The sequence below is a fragment of the Cervus canadensis genome, chromosome 1, assembly GCF_019320065.1.
Source record: "Cervus canadensis isolate Bull #8, Minnesota chromosome 1, ASM1932006v1, whole genome shotgun sequence".
Classification (NCBI taxonomy): Eukaryota; Metazoa; Chordata; class Mammalia; order Artiodactyla; family Cervidae; genus Cervus; species Cervus canadensis.
Genome location: NC_057386.1, coordinates 118903511 through 118913116, shown reverse-complemented (window position 1 = coordinate 118913116; position 9606 = coordinate 118903511).

Below are 9606 nucleotides of genomic sequence, written 5' to 3'. Positions count from 1 at the left end.
AGTGAGAGCACGGAGCCCTAACCACTGGACTACCAGGGAATTCCGCCAACTTTTTATTTTTCAAAATTTGGAACCTCAAGAAAAGTTGCAAGAATAGTGAAGTAAATACTCATATGCCTGCCATCAATTGCTAACATTTTGTCACATTTTATTAATTTTGTCTAATATATATTAAAAATATAATTTATTATTATTATAAATATATACATATATTTGCTCAACCATTTGCAAGTTAACTGAAGATATAGTGACCGAGCCATCCTAAAAACTACAGATGATCATATAAGAGAAAAGATATTTTCCTTCATAACCACAATATTGTTATAACATTCAGGAAATTTACCATTTACTAATGATGGTCTAATGCAGGGTCTTTATTCAGATTTTACCAGTTGTCCCCAAAATACTTCCTTTGTCTTTTTTTCTACTTTTGACCCAGTGTCCACTCCTCACACAATACACAAGAATAAAGTCCTAAATGATGAGTATCTAAATGTAAAAAATGAAACTGTAATTACCAGTAGGTGAGTGCATCCTCAGTTGCTTCAGTCATGTCAGACTCTTTGAGACCCTATGGACTGTAGCCCCCAAAGCTCCTCTGTCCATGGGATTCTTCAGGCAAGAATACTGGAGAGGGTTGCCATGTCCTCATCCAGGGGATCTTCCTGATCCAGAGATCCACCCCGCATCTCCTGCATCTCCTGCATTGCAGGTGGATTCTTTACCGCTGAGCCGCCAGGGAAGTATACAAGTATATGGGTGAATTCCTCCATAACTTGTGTGTGGAAAAAAGATCTCGAACTATGATTCAAAATCCAGATGCTATAAGAGATTAGTACAGAGGCTTCTCTGGCGGTCCAGTGGTTAAGGCTCCATGCTTCCAATACGGGGGACACAGGTTCCATCCCTGGTTGGGGAAATAGGATTCCACATGCCAAAAACTAGGATCCCACAGGCCACAGTGCTGCCAAAAAGTTTTAATTTTTTAATTAAAAAGAAAAAGATTAGTAAATTTGACTACATAAAATTTTCATTAGCTTTTACACGTGAAAAATACCATAAGTGAAACTGAAAGACAACTGACAAACTAGGAGAAAATATTTACAACACACATAATGGATAAAGGAGCATTCTCAGTAATAAATGAGTAACTCTCTAAATTTGACAGGGAAATGTGGAAACCAGATAGAAAAATGGACAAAAAAGTATGAACAGACGATTCATGAAAAAAGATGTTAAAGTAATCTTTAAACATGGAAAATCCCTACTTCATTTACCATAAGAGAGAAAGACAGTGATGGCAAAAGGGAACTAGATTGGTGGCTGGAGCACCTGCAGGAGACAGGCCTTGATTTGTGGGGGATGTAGTTTGTGAGAGTTGGGAAGGATGTTGAGAGAGATGAAGTGCCTTATCTCTTTCAATCCTCAAAACTGCCCTCTGGAACTTCCCTGGTCATCCAGTGATTAAGAATCCCCCTGTCAATGCAAGGGATACAGGTTTGATCCCTGGTCTGGGAACTAAGATCCCACATGCAGTGGGGCAACCAAGCCTTTGTTCTGCAACTACTGAGCCTATGCCCTGGAGCCTGTGTTTCACAACAGGAGAAACCGCTGCAATGAGAAGCCTGCACACTGCAACTAGGGAGCCCGGCTTGCCGCAACTAGAGAAAACCTGTGCGCACCAACGAAGACCTGGCACAGCCAAAAATCAAGAGATGAAATAATGTTTAAAAATTGCCCTCTGGTTTGGGTACTAGCAGAAGATATCGAGAAGAGGTGGCAAGAATACACAAAGAACTACACAAAAAAGATCTTAATGACCCAGATAACCTCGATGGTGTGTTCACTCAAGTAGAGCCAGACATCCTGGAATTCTAAGTCAAGTGGGCCATAGGCAGCATCACTATGAATAAAGCTAGTGGAGGTGATGGAATTCCAGTTGAGCTATTTCAAATCCTAAAAGATGATGCTGTGAAATTGCTGCACTCAATATGCCAGCAAATCTAGGAAACTCAGCAGTGGGCACGGGACTGGAAAAGGTCAGTTTTCATTCCAATCCAAAAAAAAAGGCAATGCCAAAGAATGCTCAAACTACTGCACAATTGCACTCATCTCACATGTTAGCAAAGTAATGCTCAAAATTCTCCAAGCTAGGCTTCAACAGTACATGAACAGAGAACTTCCAGATGGTCAAGCTGGATTTAGAAAAGGCAGAGGAACCAGAAATCAAATTGCCAACATCCACTGGATCATAGAAAAAGCATGAGAATTACAGAAAAACTTTTGCTTTATTGACTATGCCAAAACCTTTGACTGTGTGGATCACCACCAACTGTAGAAAATTCTTCAAGAAATGGGAATACCAGACCACCTTACCTGCCTCCTGAGAAACCTGTATGCAGGTCAAAAAGCAACAGTTAGAACCCGACGTGGAACAACAGACTGGTTCCAAATAGGGAAAGGAGTACATCAAGGCTGTATATTGTCACCCTGCTTATTTAACTTATATGCAGAGTACATCGTGCAAAATGCTGGGCTGGATGAAGCATAAGCTGGAGTCAAGATTGCCAGGAGAAATATCAGCAACCTCAGATATGCAGATGACACCACCTGTATGGCAGAAAGTGAAGAGGAACTAAAGAGCCTCTTGATGAAAGTGAAAAATGAGAGTGGAAAAGCTGACTTAAAACTCAACATTCAGAAAACTAAGATCACGGCACCCAGTCCCAGCACTTCGTGGCAAATAGATGAGGAAAAAATGGAAACAGTGACAGACTTTATTTTCTTGGGCTCCAAAATCACTGCAGATGGTGACTGCAGCCATGAAATTAAAAGACACTTGCTTCTTGGAAAAAATAGCTATGTCAAACCTAGACAGCATATTAAAAATTAGAGACATTACTTTGCCAACAAAGGTCCATTTAGTCAAAGCTATGGTTTTTCCAGTAGTCATGTATGGATGTGAGAGTTGCATTATAAAGAAGGCTGAGCACTGAAGAATTGATGCTCTTGAACAGTGGTGTTGGAGAAGACTCTTGACAGTCCCTTGGACTGCAAGAAGATCCAACCAGTCAATCCTAAAGGAAATAAGTCCTGAATATTCATTGGAAGGACTGATGCTGAAGCTGAAGCTCCAATACTTTGGCCACCTGATGCAAAGAGCTGACTCATCGGAAAAGACCCTGATGCTGGGAAAGATTGAAGTCAGGAGGAGAAACGGATGACAGAGATTAAGATGATTGGATGGCATCACCGACTCAACGGACATGAGTTTGAGCAAAAACTGGGAGATGGTGAAGGACAGGGAAGCTGGTGTGCTACAGTCCATGGGGTCGCAAAGAGTCGGACAAGACTGAGTGACTTAACAACAACAATCCCCACTTTACAAATAAGGGAGTTGAGACCCAGTGAAGTCATATCCCTAGGGCCTGTAGCAAGTAAGTGGGCTAGTTGGATTCTACCCTGGGCTTCTCTGCCTCCAAATTCTAAGCATTTAATTCCTTAACTATGTGGATTCCTGTAAACCCAGCTTTGGGAGCTAGTGAACCACTGTGGATCTCAGCTTGCATGGAGAAAAGGTTCAAATGGCCACAGGTCATCAAAAACAAAAAGATTCTCCTTGAGGGATAAGAATATATATCCCACATGCCACAATTAAAGATCCTGTGTGATGCAAGAAAAGACTGAGCACAGTCAAATAAAATAAATTAAAAAAAATTTTTAAAGACAAAAAAGCAAGTTAATATGTACTAAAGTTATTATAAACCAGACACTGTTCTAAGAACTCAAGATTCATTAGATCATTTAATCCTCATACTGTGTACCCAGGGGACAGGTATCTATATCATCACTCCCATTTTACAGATGAGAAAACAGAGCCAGAGTAAAGAAGAGTAACTTGCCAGAAAATTGCACCACTTGGAAAATCTGAAGCTAGGATTTAAACTCAGACAGCAAGACTCTGGGTCCCACATGTTCATTCCTTATCTAAAAAATGGCAAATGCAGTATCCACTGAAATGCTGCCCCTGGGGTGTGCAAGGCACAAACAGGATCTATCAGTGACTACAGCCACAGTGAACTGCTGAGGAGGACAGAGAAGCAACACAGGGGCTCAGAAGGTCTGTCACTCCTCAGCTGGTAACCACAACAGGCTGAATAACATCCTCCCAAAGATGTCCACGTCCTGATCCCCATGACTGACAAATACGTTACAACACACAGCAAAAAGAACTTTGCATGTGTGGTTTTTTAAAATATAAGATTACTTATTTATTTCCTTTATTTTTGGCTGTGCTGGGTCTCCGTTGCCTTGCGGGCTTTTCTCTAGTTTCAGCGAGTGGGAGCTAGCTACTCTCCAGCTGCAGTTCGAAGGCTTCTCATTGCAATGGCTTCTCTTGTTGCTGAGCACAAGTTCTAGGGTGGGTGGGCTTCAGTAGCTGCAGCATGTGGTCTCAACAGTTGTGGCTCATGGGCCTCGTTGCTCCAGGGCAGGTGGGATCTTCCTGGATCAGGGCTCAAATCCCTGTCTCCTGCACTGGCAGGCAGATTCTTTACCACTGAGCCACCAGGAAAACCCTGCAGATGTGGTTTTTATGTATATATGTATGTGGTTTCTCCAGGTCTTAGTTGCAGCACTCAGGATGTTCGAACTTCATCACGGCATGCGGGATCTTTTTTTTTTCTTTTAGTTGCAGCATGGTGGGATCTAGTTCCCTGACCAGAGATTGAACCCGAGCCCCCTGCACTGGGAGCTCAGAGTCATAGCCACTGGACCACCAGGGGATTCACTACAGATGTGATTCAGGATCTTGACATGGGGAGATTGTCCTGGATTACACAGATGGTGGGACCAAGGTAATCGCAAGCATTTTTAGAAGAGGGAGGCAGGAGTTAGAGTGAGGAAAGATGTGTGATTGGAAGATGCTACGCTGCAGGCATTGAGGATGGAGGAGGGGGCCACAAGCCAAGGAGTGCAGCTGGCCTTTAGAAGCTGGAAAAGGCAAAGAAACAGACTCTCTCTTGAAGCCTCCAGAAAGAAAGAACGCGGACCTGCGGACACCTTGACTTTTCGATTTCTGACCTCCAGCACTGTAAAAATGTGTGTTGTTCAATGCCATTAAGTTCGTTACGGCAGCAATGGGGAATGCACAAAAGTGGACTTGGACAAAGCCTTTTGAGTTTCTGGGCATCCAGAGCCTCATCCTCATAATGAGAAGAATGAAATCTGTCTCCCTTGCCCGTGGGATACTTAAACAAGACAATAAACGTGAAAAGGCTTGGCAAGTGTCCTATAAATGAGGACTGAATTTTCCAACCCATTTCAGCATACCCTTGACCTCTCTTCCTGACTTTTAGCTTTTTTGAGAGCCCCTCCTCCTCCTTCTTCCTTCCACCCCCCTCCTTGCTGGGGAGATCTCCACGGTCTTCCCCTGCAGACTCAGCTTTGAGAACAGCAGGTGACAGTCCCAGTGTCAGAGGGCTGGCCAGAGCCCAGGCTGGGAGGCCATGGGACAGAACCAGATTGTGTCATCAGAGAGGACAATGGCTGGTGGTGGCTACTTCCTCCTCTGCAACTAGGCTGCTCTACCTAAGTAGGGTCTCCCAGAAAGCCTGTTAAGTGTTAAGGGCACTGGGCAAGCCAAGAACACTAAGCCTGCAAAGGAGACCCAAGCGTACTTCTTCCTACACATTCAAGCATGATTATAAAGCTTGAGTGCGCGCATGCTCAGTTGCCTCGTCGTATCCAACTCTTTGCGATCCTACATAAGGTAGCCCGCCAGGCTCCTCTGTCCATGGGACTTTCCAGGCAAGAATACTGGAGTGGCTGCCATCTCCTTCTCCGGGGGCTCTTCCTGACTCAGGGATTGAATCTGGCCTCCTGTGTTGCAGGCAGATTCTTTACCCACTGACCCACCTGGGAAGACCAAACTCAGTCGTGTGCGATTCTTTGTGACCCCATCGACCGCAGCACTCCACGCTTCCCTGTCCTTCACTATCTCCCAGAGTTTGCTCAAACTCATGTCCATTCAGTCAGCGATGCCATCTAACCATCTCATCCTCTGTCGCCCCCTTCTCCTCCTGCTCTCAGTCTTGCCCAGCATCAGGGGCTTTTTCAATGAGTCATTTCTTCTCATCAGGTGGCCAAAGTATTGGAGCTTCAGCTTCAGCATCAATCCTTCCATTGAATATTCAGGGTTGATTTTCTTTAGGATTGACTGGTTTGATCTCCTTGCTTCTGACAAAGTGTGGCCCACTGGAGAAGGGAATGACAAATCACTTCAGTATTCTTGCCTCGAGAACCCCATGAACAGTATGAAAAGGCAAAAAATGGAATATTGCTCAGCCTTAAAAAGGAAGGAGATTCTGATGCATGCTACAAGGAGCAAGAATCCTGAGGAAATCATGCTAAGTGAAATAAGCCAGTCACAGAAAGACATACTATATAATATCATCTATATGACGTATCTAAAGTAGTCAGATTCATAGAGACAGAAAGTAAAATGGTGATAGCTGGGGGCTGGGAGTAGGGAGGGGTGGGGAATTGTTTAATGGGTATAAAGTTTCAGTTTGCCAAGATAAAAACATTCTGAGGATCTGTTGAACACCATTTGGATATGTTTAACACGACTAAACTGTACACTTACAAGTGGGTAAGATGATAAATTTTCTGTTATGCTTTTTTACCACAATAAAAGTAAATTAAAATGAATTACCTGGAAATCCTTCGGCATTAGAACAATAGCTGGACAATGGACACCAGGGGGCGCTATGCTCCCGTTTCATTTCACGGCCCTCTCGGCCCTTTCCACTCAGTGGAGCCAGCTGACGGTTTCTAGCGGAAGGGGGCGGGGCGGGGGGAATGCCCTAGGATCCTGGAGAAAGTTAAGAGCATCTCTCTCCTCCCCGCCTTTGCCAGATACACCAGCCCAGCAGAAGCCCCAGGGCTGCATGGCACCCCCATCACATGCCGGCCCACAGCCGACTCAACCCCGCGGTTTCTCTGGGTCTCTTCCCTCTTTGCTGGAGAGACCGCCGGTACTGAATAGAGTGCGTCCACCTTGCCTAGCTGCCCGCCAGTCTTCAGATTGCCCAGGGGCTGGAGAAGACCAAGAGGTGTAAGAACTCACATGCCCCCAGGTTACCCAAAGATGAGGGAACACAGAAATTGACATGGGTCAGAGACCTCCTATTCCTGGTGCAGAGACTTCCCAGTCAACCAGCCCTGGGGTTTGCCCACTCACCTGCTCACTGTGTATGTCATAACCTCCTGGGGGTCTGAGTCTCCTTATCTGTAAAATCTATGTTAATACCCAGGAGGCTGGGAAGAAGTTAATAAAAATCCCTGAGGCTTAGAAAAGCGCTCAACCAATGGGCTAATTACCATTCCTTGTCCTGTATCTGATGCTGGCCTGATCTCCCATCGCCTCCCTCTCGACTTTGCACTTATTACTTAAGGATCCTTTCCTGAAGAAACTCGCATCATGATCCTCTGGACCAGACAGGGTCAGTGATTTAACCAGGCAGGACTCACTGTGTTGCAATGAATGGAAACCCATTGAGACTACCTCAAGGAAATGAAAGTGCCTCATGGAATCCAAGAAAAAATCAAATCAAATCAAACAGCAAAGTGCTGAGAAGAGCAGACCCAGGATCTGGGCTCTTTGGGGACCCTGAACCATCTTCTCCCCAAAGTCTGCTTTATTCATCTCCTCCACACAGGACATGTCCCCCCATGCCCTGCCACCAGCCCACGGGCCCTGCTGCTATTCCTAGAGCATGCCAGGCACACTCCCACCTCAGGGCCTTTGCACCCTTGTTGCCCTCTGCCTAGGACATCCTAGCTCTCTCCTATGGGTCGCTACCTCCCGGCTTCTAGTCTTGGCTCAGTCTTCCACCACCAGCATGCTTCAGCCCCTCTCCTGCTTTCTTGCTTTTTTTCTTTAACCTAAGTTCACAAAAAATAAAGAGAGGGGTAATTATAATCCTTCATTTATAGCCCACTCTCATCAGCATTTAATTATTTTTTAAATTTTAATTATTTATTTGGCTGCATCAGGTCTTACTTAGCATGTGGGATCTAGTTCCCTGACCATGGACTGAACCCCAGGTCCCCCGAATTGGGAGCACAGAGTCTTTTAACTGCTGGGCCACCAGGGAAGTCCCAGTGTTTAATTACTAAATTTAATTATGTAAAACCCCGCCCGAATCCAAACAAAAGCTACAGTCTTGACAATAATCTACATCTAACCAGATGGTTCTCCCTCCCACCATAATCCCCTCACCATAGTCTTCATCCTGAATCCTTTAGTTATTCTTCCCTTGTTTCCTTCTTATAGTTTATTATTGCATATGTGTGTATATATTTTTAGTTGCTTTCAACTCAATAGAAAGGATTTTGTGTTTATGTAACAGGGCGTTTTTCGTGGGATATTCGACCTCAGATATTCATCCACATTGCGATGTATTATGGCTGTAGTTCCTATGTTTTGACTGCCAAGTAGTACTTCGCAGTGGGAATTTATTCATCTGCTCTCCCATAGATGGGCACGTGGGTGTGTCCCAGTTTTGGCCACTGTGGACAGCACCCCTGTGAATATCCTTCCATGTAATTCCTGGTGTAGATGGGCAAGCATTTCTCCATGGTTTATACTTTGGTGTAGAATTGCTGGGTCATAGGATACGGACATGCTCAGCTTTGGGAGAGAAAGCCAGAGTAAATTCCACATTGTGAATTGGTTGCACCGATTCACATCCCCACCAGACGTGTTAAGAAGGCTTTCTTTTTCTCTACAGTGCTTACACTTTCTGATATACCATGTATTTTACTTATGTCTTTGTTTACCACCTATCTCTGCCCTCCACCCCGCTAGAAGGTCAGCACCAGGAGGGCAGAGATTTTTTAATTCTTTGGTTCACTATTACATTCCCAGTGCCTGGATCAGTGTGTAGCACATAGTAGATGCTCAATAAACATCTTCTGGTTGGATGAACAAGTCGATGGCCCCAAACAAGAGCTGAGAGCTCCTATGATGTATTATCAGTCCAATTACGTGGGGATGGGCTGATTTCACCCTCTCTCTCTCACTCCAATCCAGGAAAGGACCACTGGCCAAGAAGTACTGATGCCGGGACCCCCAGACCAATTAAGTCAGAGTTCCTGAGGGTGGGGCTTGGGACATAGATAGTTTTTAAGCACCTCACGCCCACCCCTGGAGATTCTCCCTTGCAAATAGAGTGAGACCCAGAGCTCAAAGGGAAGCTGTTCATCTCACCCAGAGATGCTCAGGCCCAGTGCAAGTCCCACTGGACCCGAATTTCAGGGTGAGACTCAGGAATCTGCAACCTCATGATCTGGACACATAGCCATCAGAGTAGGTCCCACCCAGGCCTCGGTGCCTGTGGATGCTCCTCGCCCACCAGGGCCAGCTGTGATGTTCTGGTTCCAGCATTTTTCTAACTCTACCTCCAGTTCTCAGCAGGTAGTGAATGGCCTTTTATCACTTGCCACCCTACTCACGTCCTGCAGCCCCGAGGTAGTCTCCTGTTTTCAGTAGAATGCTCTGAGTTCCAGGGGCCCTGTTTCAGTCCCCAAGACATCTAAACA